At 48.3% G+C, this 20,643-nt stretch overlaps 1 long non-coding RNA gene across 2 annotated transcripts; it reads left to right on the forward strand.

Moving 5' to 3' along the window:
• Window positions 1-34: 34 nt before the first annotated feature.
• Window positions 35-12,999, forward strand: LOC106507921 (uncharacterized). 2 transcript variants are annotated; one of them, XR_001304304.3, is made up of 3 exons: window positions 35-996; window positions 7,251-7,364; window positions 12,596-12,999. It is a non-coding gene; the product is annotated as an uncharacterized LOC106507921 (long non-coding RNA). The 2 variants fall into 2 exon arrangements; XR_014818079.1 differs by lacking the exon at window positions 35-996 and adding an exon at window positions 3,820-3,954.
• Window positions 13,000-20,643: the final 7,644 nt, after the last annotated feature.

Below are 20,643 nucleotides of genomic sequence, written 5' to 3' on the forward strand. Positions count from 1 at the left end.
GAGGGGACGCGAGGGGAGGGGCGCGGAGGGGAAGGGAGGGGCGCAGCGGGCCCACAACACTGTGCACACGCGGCGCCGGGGCGCGGGGTGGAGCGCCCCGCCGCCTCCCTCTGCCCGCGCCCTCCCCACCGCCGACCCCCAGCTCGGGCGCCGCTGCCCCCGCCGGCCCGCCTCGCGGACGCCCGGCCCCCCCGCCTCCCGCAAGCTCTCCGGAGCCCCCGTTCCTTTGTCGCCGTGAATGCCCCTCCTCGGCTGGAGGGCCCCGGGCGGAATCGCGGCGGACTCGACGCGCCCCGGAGGGCGGGCAGGGTGCTCCCGCCCGGTCCCCCCACTCCCCGACTCCTTGGAGCGCCAGGCGACGCGCCGCCGGCCGAAATGAGGGGGCGGGGCGGGGCGGGGGTGGGGGGCTTTCTTCCGAGACCACTATTTACCTTGAGGCTCCTGTGACCCCGCGGTGACCCACCCGCTTCAGCGTCTGCAACTCCAACATCAGCAATTCAGATCGTTTTATTCCTTAAAATTCTGCAGCCCAAGCAATCTTAACGCGAAGTTACGAACAATAACACTGAGAAGGCCGGCGCGGAGCGCGGGCACCTCAGCCCAGGAGGGAAAAGCAGCGCCGCAAGGAGTTACCTGCGTGGCGACAGGCGACAGTTTAGAGGAACAGGGGCCAGGTCAAGAAAAGTAACTGACGGGCCACTCTTGTCTCAGTTATGGCAGGAATCTTCGTGTTCCTCACAACTGTGTGTCATTGTGTTGAAAGAATGGCAAATGTCAGCAAAGACGCAGGCCCACGTCTGTCCCAAACGATGGTGGATTTATTTTTGCCAGCTTGTCTAGGGTGTGTGGAAGCAGGCGACAGCTCCCTGAGCTCAAGTAGAGCTTCAGCACGTAAAGCAGGAAGCGCTGGGGACCGTCTACCTGCCATTTCAAAATAAGGAACCAGGACAGAGATTCATCTGCTTTCCAGGATCCCTGCACTGTCCACTGCCCCAGGTATAGTGCAATTTGTCCTGTAAAACATTGTACTTCCTCTCATCTCCAGCCGTTGACCAATACAATCAGTTGTCCTTGCAAAGCAGGGCCATGAGTAGATACCACATGTCATCATCTCACCTTACCCTAGGATACTAGGGAGTGTTGAAATCACTTGCCCAAGGCCACAGAGAAAACATGAGGCAGACCCAGCAAGAGAACCCAGGTTTCCTTCCATGCATTCACAGAAAAAGCTTTCATACTCTTCTGTTTAGCTGCAATGTACAACACTTCTACACAGTGATCAGTTTGTGACAGCGATGACAACTGGCTGAGGTCTTCTTGCTTCTTGTATTAATGTTTGGCTCCACAGTGGCAATTCCTGATAATTAGAGACATTGTTTCTGTGTTGATGCTTTGGGGAGGGAGGAGTATACTGATTGAAAGGCAAGTTCAAGAACAGCCAGAGGACATCAGACGTCGCTGGCATCTAGGTTCAGATCCTGAAGGGTAACAAAGTCAGGACAGGCCAGCAAAGGATGATGCTGGGGAGGAAGGGAGAGAGGGGGAGGAGGAGACCAAGGCTCAGAGAAATTGCTGGACTGATGATACAGCTGTGCAGTGTCTGGACCAGGGCCTCATGACTCTCAGGCCTGTCCTGGCTTCACTTCAATTTGATTCCACACACAGAGAAGACCTTCCATGTGGAAAACATTGGCTAAATGTTACAGAATTTTCAAAGGGACTAAGAAAAATATAGATTTTGGAATAAGATAGCTACTCCAATAACTGTAATTCAAGACATTATCAAGTGCCAGCAAAAGGTTTAGGGCCGTACTGCGGAGGGAGGCCTGCCTTCACAAAAGAGATGTGCCACTTTATTTACATCAACTCCTTCCACTATTCAATAGTTAATAAGGGTTTAGACAGGTTTTTAAAAATATGATCATAGGGAGTTCCCATTGTGGCGCAGCAGAAACAAATCAGACTAATATCTATGAGGATGTGTGTTCGATCTCTGGCCTAGTATCTTACCGTTAGAACATTTTAATAATTAGGGATAAAGAAAACACAGGTGTTTTTAAAACTCAGTTACATTTTGGAAATTATTATTTCTGAAGTATTTGAAACAGATGTGGAATGCCTCTCACTGTTATCCTTAAGATGCCATTGGCAATGTCATATGCCTAACCTCTCACACGTTCAGTCTAAAGAAGAATTGGATCTGTATTCACCAGATAATGATTGTCTACCTATTTTGTAGCAAGCGCTGTATTGCAGGCTGGGGATGTAAGTTCCTCCCTCAAGAGGTGCCCAGTCTGGTAAAGGTTTCAGACGTCAACAGGTGGCCACCAGAGGATGATAGATGCTACACATCAAGGATGGTGGTGGTACCCAGAGGAAGTGCTCACTCCTGGGAGAGGAAAGAGGGAGAGGTAGAAGCAGACCATCTAGAGGGACTCTGTCCAAGAGAAACATCAAGCAAGCACATTTGTAACCTTAAATCTTCTAGTACCAACCTGAGACCTTCCCAGGCCCCCCCAACCCAACCCCACCCCCACCCCTCACCCAGAGCCAGACCTGCTTAGGTCAGAGGAGGTGAGTGGTAGTGAGATTGGTCTTTGACGAAATCCAGTGCCCAGGCTGTGGCATTCTAGGCAATAATTCAGGTGCACTGGACCAGGGCACACCCAGCCCTGCTGCTGCTCTGTCCCTGATTTCAAATGGCTGACTCATCCTCCCCTCCTCTGTCAAGTTACTCTGCTAAGCTGGGAGTTCAGTTTCAAAATCTGGCTCTGGTGCTTTGGAATGTCATCTGTTCAGGGTCTCAGTAGATGGGAAGTTTGCTCAGGTGAGCGTGATACGGTGGATCCCATCCTGGACCCAGAACCGCAGCAGCAAGAAGTCTCCGTGCTGCCAGCACAATGGATGCCCTGCCTTGTCCAGCCCTTCTCTCAAACGGGTGACTGTGAGCCAGGCTCTGCCTTGCTTGGAGCCCTGCGCTGCCCTCCCTCTGATGCAGAGGCGAAACCAAAGTCCTGACAGTGATTTACGGGGGCTCCTTGACCCCCCCAGAATGCCCAAACCTTTTCCACTCCCCTCACTGTCTGCTCAACACCTAGGATCCTGCTGATCCTGAAGCAGGCTGAGATCCCCCCTCCTCTGGGCCTTTGCAGCTGCTGTTCCCTGGGGGAGTCGAATGCCCTTCACCCCAGAATCTGCTTGGCTTCTTGCTCACTTCCTTGGGGCCTCTGCCCAATGTCACTGTTGCATTTCCTGACACACCCCCCCCACGATGTAGAATAACAACAGCTCTCCTCTGTCCATCTCTGTCCCCCTTGCTTTATTTTTCTCCGTAGTACATGTCACCACCTGACACATTCTGCAGTTACCTGCTTACTGATTAACTGCCTGTTTCTTCCACAGGAATGTAATCTTAATTCGAGCAAAAATCTCTTCTATGCTGTTTATCACCCTGTCCTCAGGGTCTGCAATAGTGTTTAGTCCATGCCAGTGCTCAATGCAGAATTTTTAAATACATCTCGGTCACTAGTGACCAGCAAGGCACTTGTCACCTCGTGGATCTGTGACATCCTCTTGACTTCAGAAGGCTGGCTGGCTCGGGAGTGGATGTTGGGATGGTTCCCAAGTAATTGTTATTTTGAAAAGAGTAGATGCGACTGTGTGCTGGGCGCTGCTGATTGGGCCCGCCTCTCCACCGCAGCACAGGCGTGTCCTCGTGAAAGCACAGCTGTCCTCTGGGTCCAGAAGCCGAATCTGCCCTATTTGTGTGGCTTGTGACCTAAGAATGGTTTTTTCATTTTTCAGCATTTGAGAAAAAAGATCCAGACAAGAATGATATTTTGTAACATGAAAATTACAGGAAATTCAAGTTTCACTGCCTGTGCCTGTTTATTGGAACTCAGGCACACTTACTCCCTGCGTATCATCTATGGCTTTTGTGCTCCATCAGCAGAGGTGAGGTTGCAACAGAGACCACGGGGCCCAGAAAATCTAAACTATTTACTATCTGGCTACTTACAGAAACAGTTTGCAGACTGTGGTTTAAAGCCATGTATGGTGATTAGAGGATGGGAGAGGGGAGAGTAGAAAGAACATTTGGCTGGAAGCAAGAAAAGTGACTTCTCCTTCATATGCCCCTCATTCTTCTGGGATGTTGACAAGCTAATTAGATCCAAGTCCTAATCTCTCATGGCAGAGGCACCATAAGGCAACCCCAGTGAACCCCTGCCCCCATATAATCCCTTCCCCGTGTGTGTGTGTGTGTGTGTGTGTGTGTGTGTGTGTGTGTGCGTGCGTGCAGAACCTGTGACTTGTTCCCATCAATAGAATATGGCAATGGGATGCCAGTCCGGTGAGGACATTCCATCCCAGAAGCCTCCACCCAGCACACTCGACAGGGACTCTCCTGCTGGCCGTGCTGTGGATGACCTGTGGAAAGGGCCATGTGGCCAGGAGCTGGGGTGCCCTCAGAGCCAAGGCCTCCCCTGTAGAGATGGTGGGAAGTGACTCTTGCCAACAGCAAATAGCTTGGAAGCAGTTTCTTCCCTGATCAAACCTCAGATGAGACTACAGTCCTGTTGACACCTTGAGAGTAGCCTGTGAGAGCCCAAGCAGGGAGCTCAGCTCAGCTCAGCTGTTGTGTATTGTTTTAAGCCACTAAAGTTGTGGCAATGTGTCACCTAACAATAGAAAACTAATATCTATACCATAATATTTGAATTCTATTTTCAAGTACCTTAAAATTTTAAGGTTCCTCTTAAGATATTAGCCTGATGCTAAGAATCACCTAGGATGCTAATTAATGTACAGATGCCCGTGGCTTTCCCTTAGAGTTTTTTTTGGTTTGTTTGTTTTTGTCTTTTTAGGACCACACCTGAGGCATATGGAAGTTCCCCAGGCTAGGGGCCAAATCGGAGCTGTAGCCATGCCTATGCCACAGTCACAGCAACGTGGGATCCAAGCCTCGTCTGCAACCTACACCACAGCTCACGGCAATGCCAGATCCTTACCCCACTGAGAGAGGCCAGGGATCGAACCTGTGTCCTCAAGGATGCCAGTTGGATTTTTTTCTGCTGAGCCACGATGGGAACTCCGTCCCTTAGAGATTTTTGCTTTGGACACTCTGGAGGCTGTTACAAGGGGTGGGGTGTGTGCGTGCGTGCACTGAAGTGCACATGCCTATGTGCACAGCCTGCCTTTGCGGCCCTGGGTCTCTGCGCAGCTCAGGAACAGCGTGGAAACGTTCACACCTGCATCCTGAGGGTGGCTCCCCAGTAATTCAGGGAGAGGGTCCCCCTAAGCAGGAGCAGGGGGCAGGTGACCCAAGGCTTTTTGCGAAGCAGTGGTGAGCAGACAGGCCTGTGGAAGTGGAGGATTCTTGCGAGTGAGTGGCTGGAGGTAGTGGGCGAAAGGTGTGTTGGGGGACCCAGTGATGGAGGGCCTTTTATGCAAAAATCTCCTTTTTGTGGGGTGGCCAGTGAGGAGTCTTTGCAGGACTTGGGGTACATGTGTGGGATGGAGAAAAGAGTCAGCTGGGATGCCCCCAGCCTCACCACCCTGGCAAAATGATAAGAAGCAGTGATCTTGGGGGTACTGCCCTCCCCCCATAGTGAGGACGGGGGATAATCCCCACCGAGAATGGACAGCATCTCCCTGGGCAGGGCTGCCCAACTCAGCTGCTCAGGCCTGGACTCGCTCTGCAGTGCTCCCAGGCACGACCCCTCGATGGCTCAGGGTCATTGTCTCTGCAGTGTCTCCACCACATCCCTGCAGCTCACCCCTCCCACTCTCCCCTAAAATTGCAACTGAGCATGTGTAGGCTGAAGCAGCTTCTTCCCCAGTGCCTGGACCGCTCCCTCTCCTCTCTGTCAGCATAACTGGAGCCAGCCCCGGGTCCCAGGGCCTCCCTTGGCCACCTCCCTCCCTCTCCTGCCAACCAGCATCCCCTTTCCCACTTCTGACAACTAGATTTCACATGCTGCAATGTCTGTTTGTCAAAAATGTATTCATTCACTCATTCAACTTTGAGGAATTCATATTTTGCCACTCACTGTGCTGAATAATGGTGATAAAAGGTAAGATGCACTCTCTGCTCTCAAGGACGTCCTCTTCTTGGAGAAGAGAGGCCCAGAGATGAATGTAAACAGGCCGCTGTAACAGAGTGTAGACTTTACCATGGGAACACAAAGACTGAAGCCTCAGTGGCCAGAGGTGGTCAAACAAAGCTTCCAGAAAAGAGTAACTTAAAAAATGGATAACTGGCAGTGAGCCGCCTAGGAAATTAAATATCTGAACTGAAAGGGGAGGTCTAATCCATGGAGATGGATGACAGACAGATCTGAGTTCCTCTAGGAGAGAGGCAAAAAGACTGGAAAATGACCGAGTATGAAATAAAATGAGATGGAGAAATTGAAGACAACTCAAATTGTCAATGCATTGAGACTGACAACTCAGTCTCAATGTATGGAGATTCCAGTGTTTAGAGAGGAAAGTAGAATATAGAATACTGTCCACACGAGCTGTGTCAACATGGCTTTATTGTGCTGTGTCCACCAGGGCACCCCATGCCACGCACTGAATATCCTTCCAGGACAGCCCTGGTTTTTATGAAATGGGAGGACTATGGGACTTACAACCAGAAGACTTGAGATTGAGCCTTCTCATCACCAGCAGTGTTGTTGGCCAAGTAAAGTAACCAGCAATTATGACTGTTTCTGTTTCTACATCTGCACCATGTGAATAATTCAAAGGCATATCTCCAGGGTGGCTGAAACAATCAAATGAGATCATGAAAGTGAAAATATTTTGTAAAATGGAATGCCATCTGAAATGTTAGCTATGATGATTGCTAGTTCATTTTTCAGCTTGCTCTCTTTCTTGCCATAATACTTGACTCATGGAAATGATCCCCCCCCAGGGGCACGTTTGTCATTCTGCTCTTCTGATGACAAAAGTCACCCTCTTCTGCTTCCATGATTTAAACATAATGGAAATAGATTAGATAAAAAGAGAACTCCCTTCCCCACACAGCCCCCCAGAGATAACCAGAGTCAGTGCCTCTGCTTCCTGGACATCTTACCTTGTTTATGAAACCAGCCTTTCCACCAAGCACCGCAAAATGTTGTGTGTGTTTTTGTTGCCCGGTGTTTTTGTTCTCCTCTAGCGCTTTAAAGTTTATTCAGTGGGGAAACTTTCCTCTGCCACTGGCTGAAAACTTGGCAGACCCCTCACATTTCTTGCTCTGTTTTTAGGCACTGGACTGTCATGCAAAACATGGTATCAAATCAGAAATGAGGGATCCCGTCCAAGATTGTATTCATCAATTCTGACGGCGTTCAAAGGAGAGTCCACCTTTCCTGCAGGTGGTGAGTCTGGTTTTCTTTCTTTCTTTCCTTCTTTTTCTTTTTTTTTTTTTTTTTTTTTTTTGTCTTTTGCCTTATTCTAGGGCCGCTTCTCATGGCATATGGAGATTCCCAGGCTAGGGGTCTAATCGGAGCTGTAGCTGCCAGCCTACGCCACAGCCACAGCAATGCTAGGTTCGAGCTGCATCTGTGACCTACACCACAGCTCACGGCAATGCTGGATCCTTAACCCACTGAGCGAGGCCAGGGATCGAACCTGCAACCTCACCGTTCCTAGTCAGATTCGTTAACCACTGCGCCGTGACCGGAACTCCCTCATTTTCTTTATTTTCTCCTCCTTCCCCTCCTTGGCCAAGTCGAAGGTGGGGATGGCAGCTGAGCGTACACTGGGACCTCCTCCCTCAGCACCTGGCCATCGCTCTGGGCAGACAAACACTCTAAGCCAACACCTCCCCTCCAGGATGCTTTGGAGCCACCTTGAGGTCCCCTAGGCTATGCCTCTTCTCCCACTGGATCCTGCCCAGTTCAGCCCTCTGGTGTCAAGACCCACTGCTCACTCAGACTCTCTTGGACAAAGGTCCTGGCCCTCCCCAGCCCTCATTTTGGACTTAAAATGGATTATAAGTGGCTGCAGGCTGACTCTTTCTCTCGGCCCAAGATCTGCACAAAACAAGTCATGCATTCCACATCTAAACCCTGTGGGAGTGTGGTCACTTCACAAATGCAGCCCTCTGCTCTCTGCCCTGCTTTTTCATTGGGAGGTGTGAGTCAGCACCCATCTGTGCGGTCCCCCAATTTCAAAGACCACAAACCCAGCCCCACAAGTGCCTGTAGAAGCCCATCCTCTCCGGCTCCAGAAGAAAGACCCAGCGCTTCCCTGCCCCTGCCCCTCTGGCCCAGAACTCTTGAGTAAATTTCCTCCCGAAGCCCTGCAGCTCCACTCTCTTTTGGTCTCCGTATGGCAAACAGGACTCACAGGTCCCAGAACCAATTTTCAGTATTTCCTTCGAAGATTCCTCCAGGCTGACCTGTGTCACACTCCACATGGCATCTGATACCTCTCCTGCCCTGTCCACGCCGCTGAAGCTTCCCTTTTAACCTTTAGTTCCAGGAATCAATACCTATGTCAGTACAAATACTTGAACAAAATATTGTGTGATGGGTACAGTTTTACAGTTTTTATTTCTCTTAATTTAGTTCAGGCATCTTTTCAAGTAGTACAAGTAGAATCATCTCATTAAGGTAGCTTGTTCTAGTCTGGAGAGCGTGCCACCTGCAGACATGGAATTCCACTGTGGTTTCAGACAGGACTCCTGGACCAGGATGCTCAGCTAACCTCTGCTGAGGCCTTGGCCAGGCAGTGGAGGTGGCAGCTCTGGGCTGGGCTGCAGTGATGGGGCGGGTAGGGTGGTGGACAGGGAGATTGGGGGTAACATGGTGGCCTTCCCTGGAGGGCTGTAATTACAGTAGCTGCTCGGCAAGGCTACGCCTCGGTCCCTGGGGTGTGCTGAGGATTTAAATTATGGGATGGAGACCAAAGGTGCCATCCTCCTCCCTTTTCTCAGGGCCTCTGTCCATGTCCTCATTGTTGAAGGAGCCAGATGCCTCTTGGAGAAGCACTTTTGGCCTCCAGGGCCTAACAGCCTCCCTTGCTCTCCCCTAGTGTCTGGGGTTGGGGAAAGAGTGGGTGTGTAGGAAATGCTAGTAATGGGGTTAAATGAGTTGCGGCTAGAGCAGGAAGGAGGATGTAATTCTGGAGAAATAGGGACCATCACGTGACCTGAATGGGATGAAGGGGGAAAGGAAGTTAAGAGCAAATATTTGAAATCCTTCTAATTCTTTTCTCTCTTTCCTCCTCTCTCTCCACCCCACTGCTTCAAAAAGGGACCGGTACATGTTTTTATCGTAGCTGCAAAATCGCACAGCTTAGAAAAACAGCCACAAAAACAGGCCACTGGAGTTCCCGTCGTGGCGCAGTGGTTAACGAATCCGACTAGGAACCATGAGGTTGCGGGTTCGGTCCCTGCCCTTGCTCAGTGGGTTAACGATCCGGCATTGCCGTGAGCTGTGGTGTAGGTTGCAGACGCGGCTCGGATCCTGCGTTGCTGTGGCTCTGGCATAGGCCGGTGGCTACAGCTCCGATTCGACCCCTAGCCTGGGAACCTCCATATGCCGTGGGAGCGGCCCAAGAAATAGCAACAACAACAACAACAACAACAGACCAAAAAGACAAAAAAAAAAAAAAAAAACAAAACCAGGCCACTAATGGAGCTCCACGCATGAGCATTCTGATGTCTCTTTCTGCTCAATCCCCACATCTCCATCACTGGGCGGGTCACCAAGGTCATAAGACATTAGTGATCTGATGGTCTGAGCTTGTAAACATCCAGTGCAGACGTGGGCAGAGTGATGCTGCAACCTCATGAAATGGGTGGGTTTTTACGGCTGTCTGACAACCACGCTCGTCCCAGGCAGCGCCGTGGACCAGGGAAGACCCGCCCATGTGTTGAGCTGTTGAAGGCAGAAGAGAGTCCACAGGGTGATAAGGATGGAGTCTCAGAAGAGAACAACTTGATAAAATAGAAGGAAATAATGCCATTTGCAGCAACATGGATGGACCCAGAGGTTATCATAGCAAGTGAAGTAAGTCAGGCAGAGAAAGACAAATACTAGAGGATATCAGTTTTATGCAGAATCTAAAAAAAAAAAAAAAAGGCTCATTCTTGCCCTCCCCACCCCATCCCCTCCACTCCCTACAAAAAGAGCCAGAGGATCTTTTCAAAACTAACAGTCAGATTTTGCAAATCTCTTTCTTTCAAAACCTTAAATGACTTTCTACCATCCTTAGAATAAAAGCCTCCTTTGATGCTGGACACCCTGTAAGGTCGGTCCCTGCCTCCCACCTCCCCACGTGTGCTCCCTCCTGCCAGCTGCCCTGGAGGGAGCCTCCCTCTGCTCCTCAGTTCTTCCCTGGGCATCCGCACCCTCTAATCCCTTCTTCTGGAATGCTCTTCCCAACAAGTTCACATGTCTGCTTCTTGTCATCAGCTTTCAGCTCTAATGCAGCTCCTCAGACAGGGCTTCCCTGACCATCCAATCAAAGGACCCGCGTCACTCCATCTCACAACCTGGGTTAAAAATTTGCATTGCACATAAGTATCACCATCTGATATTTTCTTGTTCTTTGCCTCCTCTCACAAGAATGAGGCCCTCCCAGGAAGCATCTCCATCACTGTCTCCACTGCCCATTACTGAGTCGACATTGCTAAGTATTTATTGAATGAAAACATCTAACAGAGTGTTTTCATTTACTTTTTAATTGATTATTATTATTATTATTTTGTCTTTTTAGGGCTGCGCCCATAGCATATGGAGGTACCCAGGCTAGGGGTTGAATCAGAGCTACATCTGTCATCCTACGCCAGAGCCACAGCAACGTGGGATCCCAGCCGCAAGTGCGACCTACACCACAGCTCACAGCAACACCAGATCCTTAACACACTGAGCGAGGCCAGGAATCGAACCCACAACCTCATGGTTCCTAGTCGGATTTGTTTCCTTGGCGCCACAATGGGAAATCCGGTATTTTTTTTTTTTTAATTATGCTTTCTAACTACTTTTGCTGATTTATAAAAATGCAGTTGGCATTTGTGCATTGATTTTGTTTTTAGCAACCTAGCCAAACTCTTATTGATTTTCATAATTTTTCTGTTTATTCTCTTGGATTTTCTACGTAGACAAGCATCTGATCAGTAAATAATAAGAGGTTTATTTCTTTCTTTCTATGTTTCATGTGGGTACATAGAAATGAAAATATTTGGGGGTTATAATCAGAAAGCCTCAAGATCTGTTGGGTTATAAGGGTGAGAGAAAGGGAAGATCAAGAAGACTTCTTTCCCCCAGGAGTTCCCGTCGTGGCGCAGCAGAAACGAGCCCGACTAGTATCTATGAAGTTGCAGGTTCACTCCCTGGCCTTTCTCAGTGGGTTAAGGATCCAGCGTTGCTGTGAGCTATGGTAGGTCACAGACATGGCTCAGATCTGGCATTGCTGCGGCTGTGGTGTAGGCTGGCAATTATAGCTCCAATTTGACCCCTAGCCTGGGAACCTCCATATGCCGCAAGTGTGGCCCTAAACACACACACACACACACACACACACACACACGCACGCACGCACGCACGCACGCACGCACACGCACACACACACACACACACACGCACACGCACACACACACTTAACTAAAATCACTTCAGGAAATGATTAAAAATTTTGCAATGTGGTGTTGTAATATAACCTCATATTTGGAAGTACTTATTTTCAGTGATCAAAAATCCTCCCAAGAAAAGCTGAAAAATTGATGGGGTCCGTCTTAGGTCAGGGAAGGTCAGTGAAGGTGTGTTGTTGGGAGGTGACACGATGGCCTTTGAGACCCTGGGGTGTGGAGGAGGAGAGAGCTCTGAAAACATTTGGAAATGTTCCCTAAAGCCAGGCATGATTTGCCAAATTAATGGGGAAGTGCCGAAGAGGAACAGGAATTTTCCCCATAAAAATTAAAGGTGTGGAGCTCCCATCATGGCGCAGTGGTTAACGAATCCAACTAGGAACCATGAGGTTGCAGGTTCGGTTCCTGGCCTTGCTCAGTGGGTTAAGGATCCGGCGTTGCCGTGAGCTGTGGTTTAGGTCGCAGACGCGGCTCGGATCCCGCGTTGCTGTGGCTCTGGTGTAAGGCCGGTGGCTACAGCTCCGATTTGACCCGTAGCCTGGGAACCTCCATATGCCGCTGGAACAGCACAAGAAATGGCAAAAAGCCAAAAAGCCCCCCCCCCAAAAAAAAATTAAAGGTGGATGGAGTTCCCGTCTTGGCTCGGTGGTTGACTAACCCAACTAGTATCCATGAGGATGTGGGTTTGAAACCTGGCCTCGATCAGAGGAATAAGGATCTGGCGTTGCTGTGGCTGTAGTGTAGGCCGGCAGCAGCAGGGTCTGATTAGACCCCCGGCCTGGGAACGTCCATGTGCCTAAAGTGCAACCCTAAAAAGAAAAAAGACAAACTAAAGAAAAGAAAACAGAAAATTTGATGTCTGTGTACACTTAAATATCCTTAGACCCTATAAAAGGAGCATAAAATAAATCAAAGGTAAAAATCTAATGTTTTTAACAAGAAAACTTGACAAAACTAAGACTTATGAAAATTGGAAAGAAAAATGTTTGCTTTTGTCTTTGCTTTCCAAAGTGTCTCCATGTACAAAGAGAGAAGCTTCTACAGTTGCAGAAGTAAAACTGCTGGAGAGCCTCTTTTGAAGTAGGACATAAATATCCCACCAGGGTTCGTGATCATTGTGTGAACAATTGAAGGCGGCGATGAACTGCTTCCTCCGAGGGGAGAGCCTTCTGATTCGGCCGGAAGGACGGCAGGGGCTTTGGGATGGGACCGTCTCATGGTGGACTTTTCCACACATTCAACTATGATTCGGATTTCGCATGCGCATTGTCTGAGAAGCCTAGTCAAATGGAGAAAAATAATAGAGGCTTCGTCTAATTCCATAAAGATTATTTCCACTAACTCAGCTAAATTTGAGATAGACGCAAATTATATAGCCATATTTTTCCATGTTAATCATAAAACATTTTCCAAAAGGAAAGATATATTTTTTTCATTTTAGGGCCCCACCCTCAGCATGTGGAATTTCCCAGGCCAGGGGTCGCATGGGAGCTACAGCTGCCGGCCTACACCACAGCCACAGCAACAGGGGATGCGAGCCGCGTCTGTGACCTAGACCACAGCTCACAGCAACACCGGATCCTTAACCCAGTGAGCCAGGCCAGGGATCGAAGCCAAATCCTCATGGATACTAGTCAGGTTCGTTACCACAGATCCATGACAGGAACTCCAAAAGATAATACTTTTAAAGAGAATTTAAGAAAGCAATTGTAGGGTGTTCCCGCCATGGTGCAGTGGTTAACAAATCTGACTAGGAACCATGAGGTTGCAGGTTCAATCCCTGGCCTTGCTCAGTGGGTTGGGGATCCGGCATTGCTGTGGTGTCACAGACGCAGCTTGGATCCCGAGTTGCTGTGGCTGTGGTGTAGGCTGGCGGCTACAGCTCCAATTCAATCCCTAGCCTGGGAACCTCCATATGCCTCAGGAGAGGCCCTAGAAAAGACAAAAAAAAGTAACTTTAGTTTTCTGCTAATATAATTCAGTGAGGACTTAGCAAATATATGATTTCCGAATTACCCAAGGGGGTCATACAAATGGTTACTAAGGTCCCTCTTAAGAGTCTATGGCTCCGGGGAGTTCCCGTCGTGGTGCAGTGGTTAACGAATCTGACTAGGAACCGTGAGGTTGCGGGTTCGGTCCCTGCCCTTGCTCAGTGGGTTAACGATCCAGCATTGCCGTGAGCTGTGGTGTAGGTCGCAGACGCGGCTCGGATCCCACGTTGCTGTGGCTCTGGTGTAGGCCGGTGGCTACAGCTCCGATTTGACCCCTAGCCTGGGAACCTCCATATGCCGCTGCAGTGGCCCAAGAAATAGCAAAAACACACACACACACACACACACACACACAAAAAAGAGTTTATGGCTCCAAAATTATGAGCTTTTTATGAGGATCAGGTGTCACTCACAAAAATCACTACCAGTGAAGGGCTGGTTTTATTGCTCTGTCCCCCTCACTCCCACGTCCCACGGGCTTGCAGTCAGAGGCCCAAGAACTGTCAAGGAAGCAGTCACACCCTCAGCAAAGTCTCCTACCTCCTCTTAGCATCCTCTTCCAAAATACAGAAAGGGGATGGTGGTGGCTGGAGCATCGTTTCTCACCACCTGGCCCAGGCACCATGGTTATTAGGAGAGGCTCTCAGTGGAGAAGGGGAGGGTGGAGCTTTATCACAGAAGAAAAAAGCTTCTTGAGTGTTGTAAATTAATATAAGTGCAAAACTGAACGGAAAAATTTCCATCAGTAACTCCACAGAATACAGTGGTAGCACAGATACTGTCCTTGATTTTTCTTTGCCTTAGGAGGTAAACCTAAACATAGCCAATTTATAAGGAGTTATCATGAAAAAAATGCAGCTCAGTGCAGGCCGCAATTTGCAGTTAAATAGTAGGTTTTATTTTAACCATTTTTAATTGAAGCACAGTTAATGTACAATGTTGGGTTAGCTTCAGGTGTACAGCAAAGTGATTTCAGTTTCAGAATATCTTTTTCAGATTCTTTTCCGTTACAGGCTGTTGTCAGATATGGAGTGTAGTTTCTTGTGCTCGACTGTAGGTCCTTTTTGTTTACATATTTTGTACATGCAATGTGTATGCTAATCCCAAACTTCTAAATTATCCCTCCCTGCCTCCCACTTTCCCCTTCAGTAACCATGTTTGTTTTTATGTCTATGAGTCTATTTCTGTTTTGTAAATAAGTTCATTTATATAATTTTCTTAGATTCTGCATATAAGTGATGTCATATGATATTTGTCTTTCCATCTGACTTATTTCACTTAGTATGATAATATCTAGGTCCATCTATGTTGCTGCAAATGGCACTATTTCATTCTTTTTTATGGCTTAGTATTCCACTGTGTATATATACCACATTTTCTTTATCCAATCCTCTGTCAATGGACATTGAGGTTGCTTTCATGTCTCAGCTATTGCAAATAGTGCTGCAATGGATATTGGGGGGCATGTATCTTTTCTTTTTGGGGGGAGGGGGCCCGCACCCACGGCATATGTAAGTTCCTAGGCTAAGGGTCTAATCAGAGCTATAGCCACTGGCCTACACCAGAGCCACAGCAACGCCAGATCCAAGCCACGGCTGCAACCTACACCACAGCTCACGGCAACCCCAGATCCTTAACCCACTGAGCGAGGCCAGGGATTGAACCCACAACCTCATGGTTCCTAGTCGACTTCGTTTCCACTGCACCACAATGGGAACTCTGAATGTATCTTTTCAACTTAGAGTTTTCTTCAGATATATGCCTGGAAGTAGAATAAATTGTATGTTTTTATCTAGCTCTTGAGTGGTAAGTCTGTACTACTTAATCGCAGTATTATTTACATCTATCTCATTGTGTTAAGGAGGGATAATTGTCCCCAAGAATTAGTAAGGCTATATAAAAATTAGGGATTAAAGACTTAGATTTATAATCTTTTGACCTGAATGATTTTGCCTCATATTACTTCTTAGAAATGATTTTTGAGGAATTCCTGTTGTGGTTCCGCAGTAACGAACCTATGTAGTGTCCATAAAGATGTGGGTTCGATCCCTGGCCTCCCTCAGTGGGTTGAGGATCTGGCATTGCCATGAGCTGTCGTGTAGGTCACAGATGTGGCTAGGATCTGGCATTGCTGTGGCTGCGTTGTAGGCCAGCAGCTGCAGCTCCAATTCGACCCCTAGCCTGGGAACTTCCATACGCTGTGGGTGTGGCCCTAAAAAGAAAAAAAATTATTTCTTTATACTCTGTCCCAGAGAAAACGTGAGTATAAATATGGTTTTATGAAAAAAAAATAACAGCTTATATTGTTTCAAAATATAAATTTAAAGTTCTCCTTAAGGTCATATTTCCATTCTCCAGTCTTAATTTTTTTTCTACATCTAAACTAACTCAAGGCCCTTTGGCATAAGTAATGCAAATATTCAATATTGTATGCTTTTGGAGTTCCCGTCGTGGCTCAGCAGTTAACGAATCCGACTAGGAACCATAAGGTTGCGGGTTCGATCCCTGGCCTTGCTCAGTGGGTTAAGGATCAGGCATTGCTGTGAGTTGTGGTGTAGGTCACAGACGCGGCTCGGATCCCTCATTGCTGTGGCTCTAGCATAGGCCAGTGGCTACAGCTCCCATTCAACCTCTAGCCTGGGAACCTCCATATGCCGTGGGAGAGGCCCTAGAAAAGTCAAAAAGACCACAAAAAAAAAAAAAAAATATATATATATATATAGATATATAGTATGCTTTTGTTTTAGGGTTCTCTCTCTCTTTTTTTTTTTTAATCTTTTTGTCTTTTTAGGGCTGTACCCACTGCATATGGAGGTTCCCAGGCTAGGGCTGAATTGGAACGATAGCCACCAGCCTACCCCACAGCCACAGCAATGCCAGATCCTTAACCCACTGAGCAAGGTCAGGGATCGAACCTTCATCCTCATGGATGCTAGTCAGATTTGTTTCTGCTGAGCCATGATAGGAGCTCCAATATTGTATGCTGTTAAAAGAGAAAAATAAAGTTTTCTTTTGCATATAAAGAAGGCTTTGGTATAAAATAGTTTGCCCTGTTCGAAGAGCATTATAAGGAATTAAACAGAAGGAGATGGAGGACAAATTAACAGTGAGTGAAGCTTGAAGACCAACAGTATGAAGAAGTGGATTCTCGGCTCAGACCATCTGGGTCCCATTCCACCACTTGCAGCCATGGGACCTTGCACAAGCCAGGTCACTTCTCTAGGACTCAGTTGGCTGATCTGTAAAACAGCAATAATTACAAATGCCTACTGCATGGAAGAGTAATGAAGTTTACATGAACCAGTAAATCACTTAGTGTATTACCTGTAGACATGCAACAGGTGTGTGTTCATCCAGCCATTCAGTCGCCAAACTAATAGGCATCTACCTACTGGGTACCCAGCACTATTCCAGAAAGAGTAGCTACATCACTGAACAGAATGATAAACACCTCTGCCCTCCTGGAGCCTACATTCAAGTGAGGACAAAGAGAGCCTGACACATTCCGAAGGTGGAAAGCTCAATAAGTATTAGCTATTGTTATCATTAACTACAATAATGACGCTATTACTATTATTATTAAAGAAAATGACCACGATGTCCATTAAAGTAATTAGAGAGATTTGGACCAATTGAGTTCGTGACGATTCTAAAGCCAGTGAATCTAACTGAAGGAACACTCCATCTCTGTTCCCTCTGTGAACTGAATACACATAGGACAGTTGAAGGTGGCTTGGGTACCAAATGCAGGTGAGCCGTGGATGCTGGGCTGGGACCCATCCTCCCAGCCCTTCACTCCGTGGGCTCCTCCCACGTGATTACTCCAGCTCACATCCAGGCTCTTGACTGTGTCTTTGTGTTTGGTTGTTTTTCTGCTGCTTCTTGGATTTCTGTCAGCAATCCAGTTTTACAAATTGCTTGGCTGAGATGTGTGTTTGTCGTCTTCCTTTGAAACTGTGATTCACAGTGTACACCCTTTACACAGAATCCTTGCAGCCGAGAGACTGAAAAGCTTGTTTTCAAAACAAATCGCAGAACAGGCCGGCTACCCGGGGTTTTCACGCAGCTGCTCAAATGGTCAAATGTAATTAAGGGAGCACGTTCAAGATCTTTATGTTTTAACTTAGCCAAAATGTTTTGAGATGCTGATCAGATGGTGATGTCACTTCGCCCACCATCTAGGCAGCTGAGAAAACAAACTTGAAATTGAAGAAGAAAAGGAGAACAAGTTGGTCCGAGGATTTCAGGAAGATGTTCTCCGTCTGGCTTTTTAATGCAGCAAGAAAAGGCTGATGATCCCAGGAAATGTGTAGGGTCCTTGGTTCCTAACCTTTTAACTCAGGACAGACATAGGGATGGCTCTTTTTGTCCTATTTTGTCATGTGTAGGATGAGACAGTAATGGTGCGGGCCTCTGGGTATATCTGGGGGTTTAATAAGTGTATGCAAACACTTAGTGCCACACCCAGGGGAAGGCAAAGGCTCCAGAGGTGTTGCTGTCATTGCTATTATTTATTGCACAGGCAGTGCTGCGCGCGCTCGCCCACGGGGGAAATAGGGTCACAATAGCAAAGCCCTATGTCCGTGACCCTGTCCACTGGCAGAGTTTAAGGACCGGCCTCTTACAGGTTATGCCTCCGTGGTTCACAGAAGCTCCAGGAGCATCCTCGGTCTCTGAGAAGTGAACACTCTTGGCTGCTACAAAAGGACCTCATTTTCCTCCATCTGACCCCTGAAGCCATGACAGATGACGCCTCCGTCCCTAAACACCCTGACAAGGGCTGCACAACCCACATATCCACCCTGGGCCTCGGGCCTCCAGGCCTCCCAAGGCAGCCAGTGTGCTCTGCCCTCACCACCTGCTCCACAGGGTCTTCAGGACCTGTCCAGGAAGCAGGCCTTTCATTTTTATTGCCTGCTTGATCCAGCGCTCCTGCACCAGCCCCTGGACAGCCACATGGGCTGGACACGCACATCCCGTCCTGTCTGGGTCCTTTTTTCTCCCCCAGTGGATTCTCTCGGGTGAGTCACTTGCCTGGAGGGGATCTGCCCAACCTCCCAAATCTCCTGTCCTCCCCAATCCTGGAACCATTCAGACTTTCCAGCTGGGCTTCCACCTTCTCATTCTGGAAAGGCGGCAAACATACATAACAGCAAGAGACAGGCAGACAGGGGTCCCAGATGCGGCTCGGCCTCTTGAAGCTGTGTACACATGGAAGCCACCCCATCCTTCTGTATCCCGGTCCCCTTCTTACATGGGGACACCCCCCTGAAGAGCTGCAGCACAAATCCACAGGAAGTGTCAGCTCACGCTGCTGGGGGAGCTCCTTCCGGTTCCACATCCAGACCCCCGCCGCCAACAGGCAACTCCAGCCAGGTTTCCCCCGAGCAACATCCTCCTTCCTCACCTTCATGCAGCATCACAAGATGCTGCCATTTCCGGCCTGGCATCGGCTCTGGATTCTACCGTCCCTCCTGTCATCTCCCCACCGCCCTCTTCCTTCAGACCTTAGCAGGGTCCCCCGAAGCCCTGCCCCAACATCCTAACCAAACATCAGCTCCTGCCTCAGCCCTTTTCCTTCCTCAGCGTGCCCCGCACCGTAAAGGTGTACAGACAGTCCACCAGCTCACCCTGCCCCACAGGAAGAGGGAGAACCGGGCGCCCTGGAAAGACATAAAAGGCACCTGACAAGCCCGGAGCCTGCAGCTCCACCCCAGGGATCCTGATCTGCGTGTGTCTGTGCTGCCCTGGGCAGGCTTCTGCAAACATCTCCCCTCAGGCTCTCTCTCCCCTCCAGCTGTCAGAGTCTATACCATGACCCCTATTCAAGCAAGTGGTTTCATAAGCTTCTGCAGCCTCATAAACTTGCGGGTCCCTCCCGGTCTGCTCTGGGCACCAGAGTTCTGAGTGATCGCTGCTTTTTGTCCTCTCCTGAGCCCTGAGGAGTGTGGCTTGGCGGGGTGGACGTCCCCAGCAGAGAGAGATAATATTGCCTTGCCCCCAACACCGTGTTCTTGTGTTCATACAGCTTCTCCCATCGCTAAGTTCAAGTTTCTCACAATTGATTATGACTTCTTCATCTTTTGACATATAACTCCTGGCAAACGACATAGAAAGTCCTCAATTGGGAGTTCCCATTGTAGCTCAGCGGTTTAGGAACCCAACTGGCATCCATGAGGACACGGGTTCGATCCCTGGCCTCGCTGAGTGGGTTAAAGATCTGGCATTGCCGTGAGCTGTGATATAGATCGCACACGTTGCTCAGATCCCGTGTTGCTGTGGCTGTGGCTATGGCGTAGGCCGGCAGCTGTAGCTCCAATTCAACTCCTAGCCTGGGAACCTCCATATGCTTTGGGTGTGGCCCTAAAAGGACAAAAAGGAAAAAAGAAGTCCTCAATAGATATGTGATGAATGACTACATGACTAAGAGCTGGAGTTTTTGTTTCTGTTTTCGTTTTTTTTTTTTTTTTTAATGGAGGTCACAGTCCCAAGACCTCATGTCCTGGGAAAGTAGAAAATAGTCCTTTTCCAAAGGTAAATTCCACGGCTTTGGAGCAATTTACCAGATAAATCTAACCAGAACCCTCTGAAGGCTATCTTTCTTCTCTGTTTGGTTTTGCGGGGGACCAGATCTTTGGGCATCTGACAAGGAGGGCAGGTGCATTAGAGCCTTAGAAGGTTGCTGTACAAGGTGAATCTAGACCTCTGGGCCGACTCAGTAAAATGCGAAAGTTCTTACTGTTCTAGAGCTTTAGAGAAATACATTTGAGGTCTTGAAAACAAATCTCTAGGGAAGTGCAGAATAATTTCTAGTTGTGGCCCTTCCTCAAGAGAGTGTTATAAGACCATGCAGAGTAAGAGGTTTGGTTTTATTTTTTTAATTTATTTCATTGAAATATAACTGATTTACAATATAGCAAGAGGTTTTAAACCTCACAGCATATAACTGATGTTGATAATAGCAGACTCATGTTAGATGCATCAATGCTTTACTCGGAAACAAGCATCACAAGTGCTTTAGATCCATTAACTCAACCCTTGCAACCCTCGAAACAACCCCAGTTACAG

This window comes from Sus scrofa, chromosome 10, assembly GCF_054392235.1.
Source record: "Sus scrofa isolate SSC_HxYL_T2T_F1_AM1 chromosome 10, Sscrofa_HxYL_maternal_Yorkshire_Landrace_v2.0, whole genome shotgun sequence".
Classification (NCBI taxonomy): domain Eukaryota; kingdom Metazoa; phylum Chordata; class Mammalia; order Artiodactyla; family Suidae; genus Sus; species Sus scrofa.